This window comes from Stegostoma tigrinum, chromosome 2 (genome assembly GCF_030684315.1).
Source record: "Stegostoma tigrinum isolate sSteTig4 chromosome 2, sSteTig4.hap1, whole genome shotgun sequence".
NCBI lineage: Eukaryota > Metazoa > Chordata > Chondrichthyes > Orectolobiformes > Stegostomatidae > Stegostoma > Stegostoma tigrinum.
In genome coordinates this window covers 153,045,831-153,064,321 of record NC_081355.1, presented here as the reverse complement: position 1 = coordinate 153,064,321, position 18,491 = coordinate 153,045,831, and the positions used below count along the sequence as shown (strand labels likewise).

At 43.1% G+C, this 18,491-nt stretch overlaps 1 long non-coding RNA gene across 1 annotated transcript; it reads right to left on the bottom strand.

Annotated features, from left to right (window-relative positions):
• Positions 1-1,478: 1,478 nt before the first annotated feature.
• LOC125461294 (uncharacterized) lies at positions 1,479-10,437 on the bottom strand. The gene is made up of 3 exons (XR_007249466.2): positions 10,304-10,437; positions 4,844-4,982; positions 1,479-2,510 (listed from the first exon to the last, which is right to left on the bottom strand). It is a non-coding gene; the product is annotated as an uncharacterized LOC125461294 (long non-coding RNA).
• Positions 10,438-18,491: the final 8,054 nt, after the last annotated feature.

Below are 18,491 nucleotides of genomic sequence, written 5' to 3'. Positions count from 1 at the left end.
CCAAAACCCCACAGCCTGGTATATTCTCAACCAACCACAATGGAGTCCATTTGCAATGTGACCACCCTCTGACAACACAATGGTTCTTGAAGGCTAAAATTCAAATCTTGTGACAAAAACACCTGTTGAGGTAGAAATTCTCAGATAATGGAAACTACAGATACTGGAGAATCCAAGATAACAGTCTGGAGTTGTTTGAACATAGCAGGCCAAACAGTCTCTGAAGTAGTGTGTGTTTTCCTGCCTGGTTTTTACTTGCTTCAGAGGCTACACTGATGTTAGCCTGCAGGGTAATGAAATGCCTACAGAACAAACCAGCTCAGCGAGCCAACCAGCCTCAAAACCCACAACCCAAACTACTTTACCAAATCTACTGTAAAACCTTAAACAAGACACCTGTAGGGAATTCTAACATAATTGAATTTGTCTGACCTCATGGGACAATGATTCACCAAACTTTCACTAAAGGCAATGTTAATCAGAATAATTTGAGATTCCACTTAAAGCAGATGCCTCCTAGAAAGGTCTCCCGAGAGACCACATCCTCAAATGAATTCAGCTCAAGCATAGCTTCCCCTCCATTGAAGAGATTAACTATATTTCTGCTGAAAAAGCCAAGGCAATCGGCAAGTGCCAAGACCACAGAACCAGAGATTCTCCTTCCCTCAGTCTGCTTTTATGCTGAATCTACCAGTGCAAATAATCACCTATTTGATCATAGAAGCCATAGCTCTCAGTTAGAACATAACAGCACAGTACAGGCCCTTCAGCCCTCAATGTTACACTGACCTGTGAATGCAATCTGAAGTCCATCTAACCTACACTATTCCATTATCATCCATATGTTTATCCAATGACCATTGAAATGCCCTTAAAGTTGGCGAGTCTACTACTGTTGCAGGCAGGGCATTCCACACCCTTAGTACTGAGTATAGAGCCTACCTCTGACATCTGTCCTATATCCATCACCCCTCAATTTAAAGCTATGTCCCCTTGTGCTAGCCATCTCCATCTGAGGAAAAAGGTGCTTATGTCCACCCTAACAAATCTGATGATCTTGTATTGAATTATCCTTCAATTCCTCTACCTGGGAAATTCCAAGCAACCAGCAAACCAAATTTGACCTTGATGTTGAGAGCAGTTATGTACTCACCTTGCCACTGGAATTCAACTCTTTTGCCCATCTTTGAGCAAGACTGTAATAAAATCACAACTGCCCTGAGAACCCAAACAACAGCAATTAGGTTATTTATAAGTAAGTGCCAGATGACCACTTGATAGCACAAACATTTTGTATTTTGCTGATGTAGCATTACACACCTAGAAGATTCAGAGAAGGCAGGTTTTTAAAATTGCACCTGATCTGGTCCCCTAAAACTAGCTAATATGTTGGAACTCCACTTTTTAAACTACAAGTATGAAATATTATCTGGCTTTTACCAGTAATTCTCAAATGATTACACCAAGGCTCAGTAACATTTGGCCACATCCATTTTATTTTTAAGCTTCAGTGGATATTACACTGGAAATCAAGCCCCACTATTCCCCTCAAAAATTGAGATTTTTAAAAGCACAAAATTCCAGATGTAGTCTTTTCAGACCCAGAATCAATAAAACATACAAGGTTTTTAATAGTCCAGTATTATCAGATTAGAAAAAAGATTCTAGCTTCAAAATTAAGAGCCCAAGTCTGTCAACCCCTTTAGAAAACTCCACCCTTGCACACAGATAAGAACATTGGTGTTATGGGTGGAAGGAAAATCTAGGTTCAACAGCCTCTTGTCCAGAGTCTGCTGCAATCTTATTGGCTTGTTAGGACTTGTTCAAGAATCTCTTCTCCAGGTACTTTCACGTGCCAGCAAGAGGCAATGTTTTGTATAAAACTTAGTCTTACTGGTGAAAAAGTAGTTTAGCATGGTGTGCTGGTTGCTTACTCTTGACTAGCAGCCTCCCAGAATCTTGATATTAAAACAGTAAAAAGATGGGTGTTTTATCTCGACCACAACCACAGTGCCTGTTGGGTTCACATCTTAGCAAAGGGCTTGGCTGTCAGAGCTCCCTTATCTCCATGTTGGTGACCTCTACTGTAGGGGCAAGGCAGATGAATAAGAATGTTTTTTATTTCATGGAATATGGATATTACCAAGACCAGCATTTGTTGCCCATCTCTAACTGTGTTTGAACTGAGTGGCTTGATCCATTTCAGAGGGCACTCAAGAGTCAACTGCATTACCATGGCTCTGGAGTTACACAGTAGAAAAGGATGGATGAGAGAGATTTCCTTCCCAAAGGAAACTTGTGAACTACATTAGAATTAGTCAGCATTATTGATCTTGCCACAGCACATCTCTTGCAGCTGTCCCCAGTGGTCCAAGTAATTTCTTATGTACCTTCATCTGGTAGGCACAAGGACAAACCATTATTCTTGACTATGACATTCATTTACCCAGAGCTAGCTGGGGGAGGATTCCATGGTCAGATTCAGTCCAAAAATAACTATTCTGGAGTACCTGCAAAGAAAAGGAATAAATAAATCAATGTACGCACCTCCACAAGCTAGAAAGTTTAAAAATAGCCTCTTCCCTCCTTGAATTTTCAGGGACCTCAATGAGAAACTGAAGCCACAAGCTCCACATTGCTGGTTATCACCCCATAGGTTTCTCAGCCCATTAGCCCTCTCCTGTGGACAGCAAAACAAATCCTCAACTCCAACAGGTAAGGAAACTAGTAGAGAAGACAAATACTTTTATTGCAACAAGCTGACAAAAATCACCATTCAATGGCAGCAGTCGACATGTCACTGGATTAACAATTCAGAAACAAATGTTTTGGGGATAAATTCCAACTCCACAGCAGCTGAAGAAATGCAAAATCCATAGGACAAACAGGGCTGTGTAACCACTTGATTGTGGTTTATTAATGTCCTTTGGGAAGGAAATCTGCCTGCCTTCACCTGGAGCAGCCTACATTTGATTCCACACCAAAAGCAATGACACTGACTTTTAAAATGACCTCTGTGCAATAAATGCTGGTTCAGCCAGCATTAACTCTTGAACACATGTTCAGAATATCCCAATACACTTGTTGAAAGGACACAAGGTTTATTTTCCCAGCACACACTGGGTCCTGATCAGTTAATGACTCAACTGTAATTCTCATCTTTCCTCAAACCTCCTACAGACAGCAATCTGAGGTGATGTGAACATTGGCATATAATTTCTTATCTTAATGGTACTCCATAAACAGTAAGTGCATATGCTTTGACACAAGGATCACAGCCTTCACAAGCCCATCTTTGGAGAAACTCAGCCCACCTGGCAGTCCTTAGAAAAGCAGTTAACACAATAAGCCATGATTTCTTCAGACTCCCCTGAAGAGTCATACTTTAGTGTTTTGTCTATATCAAGTTTAGGTCCTCAGGATTGCTGAATGACACTGAAAGACTCAACCTGGGGTGGCAGGAGTTGAATGCATGAAAAGCTGGGACTGAGTTTGAGATGGCTCCTTTAAGACTAAGAACCAGCCAAAAGTGTTTTTCAAGTGTTTCTCAATACTTTTGGTTGCCAATTAATATGAACTATACCATTTAGTCTGTTGTATCAATCAGTTACTGTCAAGTTCAATTGGTCTGGCAACATTGGAGAAAGCAGTTAACATTTCAGGTCCGGTCACCCTTCCTCAGTTCTGCTGCGCTTTTCCAGCAACTTTGTTTTTGTTCTTGATTTACAACACCCACAGTTCTTTTGGTATTTACTGTTAGTTCAATGGTGACTTCAATTGACAGTAAACATTCAATTGACAGTAAACATTAAGTGTAATCTTGCCCAGTCTATTGATGAGTCTGATCTCTACAAGTGAAAAGACTGAACTGCAGTGAAAAATCAGAAGCTAAAGAAACAAAACAAGTATTGATTTAATGTAAAGATTTGAATTCTGCTTCCTCATTTACACTAGAATCATTCTGTACAGCCAGCTATTGAATACAATATGTAGGATTAATTATGCTGTTCATGTCTTTAAAGAAATTAAATCTTTAGGTCACACTCAGCCAAGTCTATACTATCACATAAGCATGTCTTGCAATAATCTCAAAACCTGGCAGAGGGTTTTATAAGGCACATTGAACTTCTGATGTGAGATCAAAGTTGATTGTTCAATTGAGAATCAAACTTGCGCAAAATCTGCTTGCAACTAGAACCACAGTACAATGTACTGCAAATGACAATAGTTGGGACTATAAACCAAACCTGAAATATCCAAGTTTTACTTTCACATATTGTTTTTCCAAAGTGCAAGTTGAGGGAGGCAATGGTCTAGAGGTTTTATTGCTGGACAACTAATCCAGATAATGTTCTGGAGACCCAGGTTCAAATTCCACTATAGCAGATGGAGGAATTGGAATTCAATGAATACCTGGAATTAAGAGTCTAATGATAACTGCAAATCCATTGTCAATTGTCAGGAAAACCCATCTGGTTCACTAATGTTCTTTAGGGAAGGAAACTGCCATCCTTGCCTGGCCCACAATATGGTTGGCTCAACTGTTCCCAGGGCAATTAGGGACAGGCACAAAATGCTGCCTGGCCAGCAACACATCCCATTAATGAATAAAGAATGAAAAATCATTCTTTGCAAATGTGTTCAGCTCATCATGTTTCCCAAATATGTTGGCAACACAAGGAAAGTGACCTGACTCTGGCCACATTCTGCTTTTTAGCCCCATTGCAAAGTCAAACAGCTGGCCCTTAGTTTCACAAAACCTCCCTGGTACCCATAAAGGCTAGCATTCCTTGGTATTAATTAAAATCATAATTGGCTTTGCCCATGCAATCCAATAGCTCACCTCAAAAGATGCTGTTGCAGCTTGCAGAGACCAGCTTTCAGTAAAACTCTTCACCACAAGATAGCAGTCTACATATTCCTTGTGAACAGTCTCCAAGTACATCAGCTTATGTGGCTTCATGTTGTCACTGGACAGCACCCTGCAACAACCAACATTTGGGCTTTCTTCAGTCAAAAAAGTCTCATCTTAATACATTTCTTACTTTGTTTCTCTAACAAAATCCAAAGGCTCTCAGATGGGAGGCAGAAGCACTGCAAAGTAACTGCCCTTGTTAGAAGTTGCTGTCAATTATCAGTAATTCACATACTACTTCTGAAAGGCAATTACATTACAAATGAAGGGAAGCTTTCCAGAAACGTATGACAATCAAAATTCATCTAAACATGAATGGAAGAGGCAGATGAGCAAATGTAATCTGGATGAGGGACAGTTTAGAAATTGCATGAAGTCAACCAGAGAGCAGATTATACTAGATCTGGTGTTATACAGAGGCAGGATTAATGACCAAATAGTGAAGCTACCCCTAGATAGCAATCACATGAAGGAACTTAACATGGGTTGAGGGCAAGTGTAGTTTCAAGACTACCATGTTCCAGTAATGCAAATTGGCTATATCACTAACAAATAGGGGAACAGTACTTGCAAAACACTGTCTTGGTTATAATACCATCCCCACAATGTTTAGCATTAGAAAATTGCAAAACAGAATAAACAATGCTTTTACTATAGTTTGAAAAGTTACATTAAGGTCATTACATAGGAGTCCAGACATCTTGTCATGTAAGAAACTTTGATCTTTCAAATTCACAATCAATTGTAATATCAGTCACAATGATAAGAATAGAATTAAGTCTCAGTTCAAATTAGGCAATAGGCTTCTCAATCACAAAACAGTGAAAGGAAATAAATGACTGCCAGCATCCAGACACAGGGATGGTGACAGACTCATTAGCAACAACAATGTAAGTGCACATCAAGTAGTTTTGCTGGTGACTGGGAGATGCTGAAGTGATGTGATTGCTAGTGACTAAGTGTTGATGGTTCTGACAGAATGGTCTTATCCATGCATTTAGTTGGTGTCTGGACATACTTCTGGCAAGTGGCTTGATATGGTTTCTAATTGGGCTTTGTCATTGCTGGTGTTTGTAAATTTGGTGATAGGGATCTTTTCAAATGAGGTAATGCTGCTGGAAGTTAGAAAATTATTCCCAGTGACTTTTTTGCCACTGAATCATGTTAAGCACTGGGTGACATTCTAGGAAATGCTGGATACCACTGGTAACTTTTTCTGCTGGAAGCTGAATGGCTGGCAACTACAAGTTTTATTTTGCTGTCAAAAGGATGCTGTTTGTGGTAGTTCAGACTTGCTGGTGGCGATTAATGCTTCTAGCATTAGCAGAATGTGACTGAGGGCTTGCTATACACGATTCCTACTGGTGTGATGAGTCATTGTATGTGTTGGTGCATGGGAGGCAAATCTATAACTGCAGTGAAGTGTCTGGAAATCTGCTCATGAGATAATAGGAAGTGCAGATGGAGAATCCGAGATAGCAAGGTGTAGAGCTGGATGAATGCAGCAGGCCAAGCAGAGGAGCAAGAAAGATGACAAGGGTCTAGGGCCAAAACGTCAGCCTTCCTGCTCCTAAGATGCTGCCTGACCTGCTGTGTTCATCCAGCTCTACACCCTGTAATCTGCTCATTACTGTATGCTTCTTCAAACCACAATGCTTTTAGCTGTAAACTGAACTCTGGTGCTTTATTGATTTCACTTAATTCAGTACAAGTGTGACAGACTTGAGAAAGATCTGCCCCAACCCCACTTTTTCCATAGGACCAATTACTTATAATGCAATTTTCCATAACATGTCCAGCACCATCTTGTGTTAATGATTTCTCCTTTACAGGTTCTCCTTTGCAAATGGCATTGCCGGTTTGGCACCAGGTAATGGTATATGCACTGTAGACAATTCTGGAGGGGTCAACATGGTGAGCACCCATTTTCTACCACTCATGGGTTCTATCACACTGCTGCAGTTAAACAAGATTGATCCAATCCTCAACGCCTGAGAATTCCCATAACAATTACAATCAACTAGCAAATATGACAATATGGTGTCAGAAGTTACAACTGAGATATTACAGCAGTGCACTAAGAAAACTACAAAGTAATTTGAGTCAATATGGTTGTGAAAAGGAGATCATGTTTTACTAATTTGGAGTTCAGTGAAGCAGTAACTTAGAATCATAGAATTACAGAATCAAACAGTACAGAAAAGGCTCTTCAGTCCATCAAGTGTGCGCTTTGCTGCACTAGACCCATAGCTTTGTACGTTATGACATTCCAAAAGTTCATCCAAATAGCTTTAAATACAGGGGTGATAGATATAGGACTGACGTCAGAGGTAGGTTCTTTACTCAGTAGAGAGGGCATGGAATGCCCTGGCTGCAACAGTAGTAGACTCACCACATTTAAGGGTATTTAAATGGTAATTGGATAAACATATGGATAATAATGGAAGAGTGTAAGTTAGATGGGCTTCAGATTGGCTTCACAGGTTGGCAAAACAGCAAGGGCCGAAAGGTGTGTACTGTGCTGTAATGTTCCATGTTTATGTTGCTGCATTGGAACACAACTATTACATTTAATAGAACCTTCATGTCTCAAAGTGAAATGGGGGCAAGTATAAACACATGAAAGCTACAGTTAACTGAAAGCTAACAGATCAATACCGATGCAGTGACAGACATTTAGGGGATATTCAGGATATATACAATAGACAATTCCAATAAGAATTAAATTCAAGCACAGAACACACTGTTCATAGTTAACCAAAACATTAACATTTCAGAATCCCTACAGCATGGAACAGGCCCTTCAGCCCAACAAGTCCACATTGACCCTCAGAGCATCCTACTCCAGCACATCCCTGAACACTATGGCCAATCCACCTAGCCAGCACATCTTTGAACTGCAGAAGGAAACTGGAGCACCTGGAGGAAACCCAGTCACTGAATGTACAAACTCCACAGTCAGTTGCCCAAGGGTGGAACCAAACAGGTCCCTGGTGCAGAGGCAGTGCTAACCACTAAGCTATGCTGGTAAAGTCAAAGAAAAGATAATTCTGCAAAGACAGTGGCCAGTCAGAAGCACTACAAGAATAAAGAATCAAAGATTAACTAATAGTTCTGGTCACACTTCAGGAGGATTGAGGCTTGCGAGGATAGAGAAGTAGTTTACAAGAATGTTAACATAATCAAAACAGCAGGGAAGCATATGGACATACATGGCATAGTGTAGGTTAGATGGGCTTGAGATCGGTATGACAGGTCAGCACAACATCAAGGGCCGAAAGGCCTGTACTGTGCTGTAATGTTCTATAGTAGGCATTAACAGGACATTTTCAAGTTGGCAGGAAGTAACTAGTGAAGTGTCACAGGGCATGTAGTGTAAAATTTATTAAAGTCAAGCAAAAAGGCAAGCCACAGGGCTGACAGATTTTAAGTAGGCAAGAACTAAAAATACCTTGTTCATGGAATATCTTTTGTAATAGCTCACTGGCCATTTAAGAGGAATGGAGCAGACAAATAACAGGCCTTGCTCCAATTGTACAGGGTTTTGAGGGAATCACTTCTGAGAAAGAAGTTTGGTCTCCATATTCAAGCACAGATTTACGAACAGATACAATGCCATTAAATTGTGCCGAAGTTTTTGGAATCTAGCAGTAAGGCACAATCTGATAGAAAATTTCAAGAGGTTATGATAGAGTACAATTGTTTCCACTGGTCAGAGGAGTCTTAAAAAGCTGGTAATTTAGAAATTAGACAAGGGACATTAATTGGCAGATGTGAATCTTTGGCAATTCACTACTCCAATAGAATGTGGATTTGCCATCATTGAATACACAAGGCTTTTTGGTCACAGGGTCTAAGGAGGCAGGGAGAAGACAGCAAGTTAAACCCATGATCAACTATACAACAGGCTACACAGGCCATGTGGTCTACTCCACTCCTATCATCCACCTGGAGCTCTGATCAGTCTCAAACTACTCAAGGCCCACAGGACAGACAAGATTCTGAAACCAAATTACTTTAGAGAAACTGACAAAATACTTAAGACTGTCACAATACATAAGCAGCTTAAAGAGATTTCCCTGTTTGGGAAACCTGAACCCAAATGACAGTTTAAAAGTGAGGATGGCACTTGGGTCACAACTTTTATTTCAGAGGACTGTGGCAGCTCAGTCTTTGGGTATGTGTGGTAGAGTGACATTAAATGAATGATTGGATAGGTCCAACAAGCTGGATGACCTATGGTATTTGTGTAAGACAACACTAGGAACAGGAGGCTATTCAGCATTTAATTAAAGTCAGTTAATCTGATAATCAACTCCACAATAAGGGTGGCTGCCTCACAACAACCTGGATTTAATTCCATCCTCAGGCAACAGTCTGCATATTCTCAGTGTCTGCATGGTTCTTCCAGGTGCTCGTGTCCTCCTGCGGCCCAAAGATGTGCAGGCTAGGTGGAATGACCATGCTGAATTACCCCATAATATATTCGATGGGTCTGGGTGGGATGCTCTGAAGGTCAGTGTGGATATGCTGTTTCAATACTGTAGGGATTGAACGGAAAGCCACTCTGCTATTTCCTCAACTTGATCTTGATACAGATTAAAACTTCACTGAAACATGATGAGAAGACCACATCATAAGTTTATAGAATCCCTATAATGTGGAAGCAGGCTATTCGGCCCATCACATGCACACCAACTGAGGAGCACGCGCCCTAGACACTATGGGCAATTTAGTATAGCGAATGCACCTAAGTTGCACACCTTTGGACTATGGGACAAAACTGGAACATGAAAACCTATACAGAGAATGTGCAAAGTCCACAAACAGGTGCCCAAGGCTGGAATCAAACAGGTCCCTAGCACTGACAGGCAGCAATGCTTACCCCTACAGGAATAGGAGGCAGAATTAAATTATTCAGCCCAGAGTCTGCTCAATTTGCTACTCATCCACATGTCCCAGCCCCCTCCACATGGCACTTCAAACTATTAGCAATTAAAAATTGGTCTAACTCCTGAAATTTATTCTCTGCCGCAGCATCCACTACACTTTAGGGTAGCAAATCCTAGATTCACAACCCTTTGGGAGAAGCAGCTTCTCAATTGTGTTTTAGATTTGCTAAAAGTCCAGAATTCACAGGCACAGTCATCTTCATCGCATAATCCCACTACCTGTGGGAACTTACTTTGGGAGGAGGAACTATCACCCAGCCCTGCCAACAATTGTTTCAATGAGAACCACCCAACTCTTCTCCCACAAACCAGCCATTCAAAGAATCTGGTGAACCTGCATTGTGCAAGTGCACCTTTTAAAAATAAAGAGACCAAAAAAATGCACATTACTCCAAGTGTGGATAAAAGGAACTAGTGGTGGATTCTCAACACTGACCTTGTTTGCTATAGTCCACACGTGCAGGTCATCCACAAACTCACTGACCACCATTAGGGCCATAGTATCAGACCCTGTAAGGGAACAAACTGAGTTTAAAGAGAGATTAAAAAACAATCTGCAGAGCAGTCAACAGCCACAAAGCACCTGTGTGAAGGGTCCTATAAACCCTGCCTTTAGAGGTGACAAGGTTTCAAACTTACCCCTCAGTGTTAATGTAGCAAGTCTCAGGAAGAGACAGGTCACACCCAGACCTGACCCACTTTACCTTGCATTGATAAAAAAGCTGGAGGCGGGCATTACCACCCATCAGCCAACCAGAGCGGACAACGGCAACACCACCAACCAATCGACGCCTAGGACACATCCGAGGCAGCCAATTGCAGCAGGCGGCGGGAACCCGGCCAGCCAATCGGATCGGACTACGGTAACGCCGGCAGCCAATCACAAGGCCGAGCGGAGCCGGGTCCAGCCAATCCCAGCGGTAATAAACCTAAGGTCGACCCAACGGTAGCGGCGCGAGGCCGGCCACTTCAACCCGCGGGTGTAGGAGCTCCGCGGTGCCCGAACAGCACAAGTACACAGCCACTACGCGCCACCGCCCCGACCAGCGTCGAAGGATCAAACAAGAGCGTGCAGAACCACTAAGCGACCATCTCTCTCATCAATAGCAGCAGATAATAAAATCTATCATGCTCCCGCTCCTCTCAAAGCGACACCTAACTACAGCAATGAGCCAATGACCACAGCTACATACGGTCAGCCACGCCGCAAAAGACCGGATACCCCCCCGACACTGCCTTTTATAAACGTCACTTAGCTCACGTGATTCCGTCATAGACCAATCGAGCAGCTTGTCGCTGACGTACCAACGAGGTAGGGGAGACAAGATGGCCTCATCACCTTGGACATCCCAATGCTGTGGTGCCGCCTTGCGCTCGAACACCTGATTCGCAGCGCCAAAAGGCTAGTCGGCCCGTCGCGTGTCTGCCGTCTACCCGAGAGGCCAATTGAATTAGCGCCGTTCTCCTCGAAACCTGGTACATTCTTGCTTTCGATTCAATGCACATTTGAGTCCCCTGAAGAATCTGCTTCCACCAGAACATTTCTGCTGGCTGTGTGACAAACCAATGCTCCCTTTCCCATTACCTCCAATGTGTATCCTCTAATTCTCGGTCCTTTAATCAGTGAAAACAGTTTCTCCCACAGCCTAGTTCAGATGAAGCTGATGAATTAAAACCAGAGGATTTAACGGAAAAAAAAAGAGGGTCACCAGACCGGAAACATTAATTTTTTATTCACAGATGCTGCCAGACCTGCTGAGTTTTTCCAGCACCTTTGTTTTTGTATATTATTTACATGCATTTGGAAGTAAGGATTGATGAAGGGTCGTCAGCATAGCTTTGTGCAAGGAAAATTGTGCCTCACAAACTTGATTCATTGTTTTACCAAGTAATGTGATGCCACTGTTTAAAAAAGGAAGTAGACAAAAAGCGGCTAACTAAAGGCCAGTTAGCTTAACTTTGGTCACGGGCAAAGTGCTTCAATCTATCATTAAGGAAGACAGCAGGATATAAGTTGTCCCATTAGGAACACCCAGCATGGGTTCGTGAAGGGTAGGTCATGTTTAACTAATTTGGTGGAATTCTTTGAGGGCATTACTTGCATGGTGGACAATGGGGACCCTGTGGATGTGGTGTATCTGGATTTCCAGAAAGCATTTGACAAGTTGCCACACCAAAGGCTGCTACATAAGACAAAGTTGTATGGTATTACAGGTAATGTATTGGCATGGTTAGAGGATTGGTTGACCAGTAGAAAGTAAAGAGTAGGGGTAAATGGGTGATTTTCTGGTTGGCGGTCAGTAGCTGGTGGTGTGCCTCAGGGATCAGTGTTGGGACTGCAATTGTTTACAAAAAAAATAGATAATTTGGAGTTGGGGACTAAATGTGGTGTGTCAAAATTTTCAGATGACACTAAGGTGAGTGGTAGAGCAAAGTGTGCAGAAGTCACTGAAAGTCTGCAGAGGGATATAGATAGTCTAAGTGAATGAGCAAAGGTCTGGCAGATGGAGTACTACGTTGGTAAGTGTGAGGTCATCCATTTTGGTAGGAATAACAGCAAAATGGACTATGTTTTAAATGGTAAAAAAATTGCAGCGCGCTGCTGTGCAGAGGGACTTGGGTGTCTTTGTGCGTGAATCGCTGAAGGTGGGATTGCAGGTGCAGAAATTAGCTAAAAAGGCAAATGGAATTTTGTCTGCCATTGCTAGAGGGATGGAGTTTAAAAACAGGGAGGCTATGCTGCAGCTGTATAGGGCCATGGTGAGGCCACACCTGGCATACTGTGTGCAGTTTTGGACTCCTTACTCGAGAAGAGATATACTAGCACTGGAGGGGGTACAGAAGAGATTCACTTGGTTGATTCCAGAGTTGAAAGGGTTGGATTATGAGAAGATACTGAGTAGACTGGGATTATACCCACTGGAATTCAGAAGAATGAGGGGAGATCTTATAGAAACGTATAAGATTATGATGGGGGTGGTAAGGTGGAGGCAGGGAGGTTGTTTCCGCTAGCAGGTGAAACTAGGACTTGAGGGCATCGCCTCAAAATAAAGGGAAGCAGATGTAGGACTGAGGTCAGGAGGAACTTCTTCACCCAAAGGGTTGTGAATCTGTGGAACTCCCTGCCCAGTGAAGCAGTTGATGCTATCTCACTGAATGTTTTTAAGGCAAGGCTAGTTAAATTTTTGAACATTAAAGGAGTTAAGAGTTATGGTGAGTGGGCGGATAAGTGGAGCTGTGTCTCAAAAAGATCAGCCATGATCTTATTAAATGGTGGGGCAGGCTCGAGGGGCCAGATGGCCTACTTCTGCTCCTAGTTCTTACGTTCTTAATCAAAAAGCTTGATGAGGTCAGAGCGATAGATGTTGTTTACTTGGACTTCAATAACACTTTGGACAAGCTTCCGCATAATAAACAAATTAGAATTAGTATCAGCTTTATTGTCACGTGTACTCAAATGAGTGCAGTGAAAAGTTTATAAGTTTGCCACTTACAGGGCCATCTTAGGTATAAGGGTATAAGGTACAGATTTTTCAGTTACAAGATCTTAGAAAATAGAGAAATAAGAAGTCCAGCATTGCAAAAATAAAAGTTCAGAACAGTGGTCTTCCAATCCAGACCACACCAGCACCTAGTCTCCAGTCCACACTGGTCATTGGGTCCAGACTGTGCCAGGCTTCACCTTGAGGTTCGTGAGGCTGGGAACTTGCTCAGAAATGACCTCAAGGTCAGAAACCATGCTGACGCCATGCCAGAGCAAGAGACTTCCATCTACTGCCTAAGGCGTGTCATGCCCAGAGGATGCCATGTCATGAAGGGGGACACCAAGCCAGGAGACCGCCACGGGCCTGTTGCCAAACCAGGCCAGGAGGATGTCACGCCAAGCAGCGAGGCCACCACAGGAGGCTGCTATGCCAGGCCGAGAGGACTCCTTGCCAGGTCTGCATTGACCAGGAGTCGACCAGAAGCCTGGAGTAATTAGTAAAGTTAGATCATGTGTGACTCAGGGAGAATTTGCCAATTGAATACAAAATTGGCTATAAAGTAGTAGAGAAAGAACAATACAGCACAAGAACAGGCCATTCAGCCCTCCAAGCCCGCACCAACACATTTTGCCCTCCCATACTAAAACTAAAGGCAGAGGATGGTGATGGAGGATTGTTTCTTTGACTGGAGTCCTGTGACCCACAGGGATTGGTACTGGGTCCACATTAGTGTTGGAGACATGGTAAGTGAGTTTGCAGATGATACCAAAATTAGTGTTATGGTGGATAATGAAGAAGGTTACCTGAAGTTATAAAGAGATCTTGATCAGTTGAGTATAGGATTTGGGAGGTCATGTTGTGGTTGTACGATGCATTGGTCAGGCCACTATTGGAATATTGCTTGCAATTCTGGTCTTCCTAGAAAGGATGTTGTGAAACTTGAAAGGCTTCAGAAAAGATTTACAAGGATGTTGCCAGGGTTGGAGGGTTTGAGCTGTTGTAGAGTTGTAGGGAGAGGCTGAATAGGCCGGGGCTATTTTCCCTGGCGTGTCAGAGGCTGAGGGTTGACCTCATACAAGTTTATAAAATCATGAAGGGCAAGAATAGGGTAAATAGACAAGGCCTTTTCCCTGGGGTGGGGGGAGTCCAAAACTAGAGGGGCATAAGTTTATGGTGAGAGGGGAAAGATGTAAAAAGGACCTAAGGGGTGACATTTTCACACAGAGGGTGCTGTGTGTATGGAGTGAGCTCCCAGAGGAAGTGGTGGGGGCTGGTACAGTTACAACATTTAAAAGGCATCTGGATGGGTACGTGGATAGGAAGAGTTTAGAAGGAAATGACAAATGCGACTGGATTAATTTAGAATATCTGGTTGGCATTGATGAGGTGGACCAAAGGGTCTGTTTCCATGCAGTTCATCTCTATGACTCTAATTTGGTCAATAGGGTAAGGTGTAGTAGATGGAGTTGAATGTGGATAAATGTGAGGTATTACATTTTGGTAATACAAAAAGGACAGGAATTATACAATTAATATGCGGCCCTGGGTAGTGTTGTAGAACAGGGAGACATAAGGGTTCAGGTACATAATTCTTTGAAATTTGAGTCACATGTAGACAGGGTGGTTAAGAAGGCATTTAGCACGCTTGCCTTCATGGGTCAGACCATTGAGAAGAGGAGTTGGAATGTCATGTTGAGGTTGTACAGGACATTGGTGACGCTTCTTCTGGAGTACTGTGTGTAGTTCTGGTCACCCTGTTATAGGAAGGATATTACTAAACTGCAGAGATTTCAGAAAAAAAAATCCCAAGATATTGACAGGAACGGAGGGTTTGAGATGTAAAAATAGACTGGATAGGCTGGAATGTGATAACGGGAACTGCAGATGCTGGAGAATTCAAGATAACAAAGTGTGGAGCTGGATGAACACAGCAGGCCAAGCAGCATCTCAGGAGCACAAAGGCTGACCCTTTGGGCCAAGACCCTTCATCAGAGAGGGAACTGGAATAAATAGGGAGAGAGGGGGAGGCAGACCGAAGATGGAGAGAAAAGAAGATAGGTAGAGAGGAGAATATAGGTGAGGAGGTAGGGAGGGGATAGGTCAGTCCAGGGAAGACGGACAGATCAAGGGTCAGATGAAGGGTCTAGGCCCGAAACGTCAGCTTTTGTGCTCCTGAGATGCTGCTTGGCCTGCTGTGTTCATCCAGCTTCACACTTTGTTATCTTGAATAGGCTGGGTTTTTTTTTACTGGAGCATAGGCGGCTGAGGGGTGACCTTTCTGAGGTTTGTAACATCATGAGGGGCATAGATAATGTGAATGGCAAGGGTCTATTCACTAGGGTGGAGGACATCAAAACATAGGGTCATATTTTAAGATGAGAGGAGAAACATTTAGAAATGATCTGAGAGACAAATTTTAAAGAGAGAGTGGTTCATTTGTGGAATGAACTGCCAGAGAAAGTGGTGGATGCGGGTACATTTACAACATCTAAAAGATATTTGGACAAGTTCATTAATAGGAAAGGTGAGGAGGGATATGGGTCAAGCGCAGTCAGACAGGACTGGTCGAGCTTGGGAACATGGTCAGCATGGACTGGTTGCACCAAAGGGTCTGTTTCTATGCTGTATGAATCTATGAGTCTAGGAGATAACTTGCCAGCATGGTTGTGCAGTGGAGGTCCACCAGACTGATTCCTGGGATGGTGAGACTGACTTTTGAGAAGAGATTGAAATCTCCATCCTAAGGAAAAAGAAAAGATATCTGCCATTCACATTCAAGGGTTATATCCCTTCCTCTGGCTTAGGTGACCCAGCCACAAGCTCCAGGTGCTCAAAAGGTGTGTAATAATGTTGTCTCCTAGCCCAGAGGAAAGGACATTACCACTACAAATGCAGGACTTTAAGGACAACATTGCTATCTCTGGAGATAACTGATTCCACAAAAAAAAATCAGCTGTGCACAAATAGTCTGTAATAATTAACCTGCATAATCGATATTAGATGTCATTTTGTTTGGACTGGTTTCTGTGAATGTGACAGCTGCTAGAAACCAGGAGAAACAAGATGAAAACCTTGGTAACTCTACTGCTGTGTGCAGCATCGGCCACGGTGACTGTTACCTTTCCCGTTACGCTAACTGCAACAGTGCAGCAGGTACCGTCTCCTTCTGCTACAGCTTCACAGGAACTAGAGAGAGTCACAAACAAAACATCACGTGCATTCACCGCATTGAAACAGGTACGGGTACGTGATATAGCGATGCAGAAGGAAACAGGGTGCAGTTATGTAAGACATAGAGTAGCAACTGTGCAAGGGAATTGCAAAACAAAGATTCAGTGGTAGTAGGGACTGTAAGTCAGTCTGGGAATTCTGCAGCGAATAAATCACCTCATGACTCTGCAAAGTCTGTCCACCATCTACAAGGTACAAGTCAGGAGGGCGATGGAATGTTCCCCATTTGTCTGGAAGAGAGCAGCTCCAACAACACTCAACACCAACAAAATTGAATAGTCCATTCCACTCATCTGTAACACTGTTTTTTCCCCTTTATTCATTCACAGGATGAAAGCATTTATTGCCCATTCCTAATTGCCCAGAGGGTAGAGTCAGCCATATTGCTGTGGGTCTGAAGTCACATGTAGGCCAGACTGGGTAAGAATGGCAGTTTCCTTCCCTAAAGAACGTTGGTGAACTAGATGGGATTTTCCTGACAATCGACAATGGATTGATGGTCATCATTGGACTCTTAATTCCAGATATTTATTGAATTCAAATTCCATTATCTGCCATGGCTGGTTTTGAACCTGGGTCCCCACAACATTATCTGGGTCTCTGGATTAACAGTCCAGCGATAATACCACTAGGCCATCATCTTCCTGTAGTATAATCAGAAGAGACTCTTGACTGACTGTAGCAATGTCCCCTGATGGACAGTTGTCCCTCCACCTCATTAAACACTTTTCTCCTTTGACTTTCACACCACCATTTGCTTGAATCACATGCACATGCCACAATCTGATGTAGATGTCGATGATGCCATACAGTGATAAGCCCCTGTCTGACTTCAACATTTACTCTTCAGTGTTCACAAGCTACCTGCCTCTCTCTCTGCCCCAGAAGGCAAGCTAAAACGTAGAGGCTAGCGGCCTGCAACTGAACGCTCAAAATTTTGTGCCTGAAGAAGAGGTCAGCAGTCTGTACTCAGAGTGAGTAAGCACTAAGAAACAAAGCCAAGATCTTTGTCCATGTATCCATATGGGTGCAAAAGCAACCCGGGTAGATGACTAGACTGAGGGATAGACTGCAGTTGTTCAAGAAGGCAGGTCGCCACCACCTTCTCAAGAAAATGAGACAGCCGTTAAATGTGGGCTCTGACAGCAAACATAGGAGCAGGAGGAGGCCATTTGGCCCTTCTAGCCTGCTCCGCCATTCTTCATGATCATGGCTGATTGTCCAACTCAATAGCCTAATCCTGCTTTCTCCCCATAACCTTTGATCCCATTCTCCCCAAGTGCTATATCATTCTTGCAAGTCACCTCTTGAACACATTCAAAGATTTGGCATCAACTACTTGCTGTGGTAATTAATTCCACAGTAATTAATTAATCTCCACTCGTTGGGTGAAGAAATGCCTTCTCATCTCTGTCCTAAATGGTCCACCCCGAATCCTCACACTCTGACTCCTGGTTCTGGACACAGGCACCATCAGGAACATCCTTCCTGGGTGTAAACTGTCCAGACCTATTAGAATTTTATAAGTCTCTATGAGATCCCCCCTCATTTGTCTGAACTTGAGCGAAAACAATCCCAACCTGGTCAATCTCTCCTCATATGTCCGACCCACCATCCTTGAATCAGCCTGGTAAACCTTCGCTGCACTCCCTCAAGAGCAAGAGCACCCTACCTCAGAAAAGGAGATCAAAACTGCACACAATATTCCAGGTGCGGCCTCACCAAGGCCCTGTATAACTGCAGCAACACATCCCCGCTCCTGTACCCAAAACCTCTCGCAATGAGTAGTATTTGCCTTCTTTACCCCCACTGCACCTGCATGCTTACCTTCAGCAACTGGTGCACAAGGACACCCAGGTCCCGCTGCACACTCCCCTCTCCCAATTTACAGCCATTCAGGTAGTAATC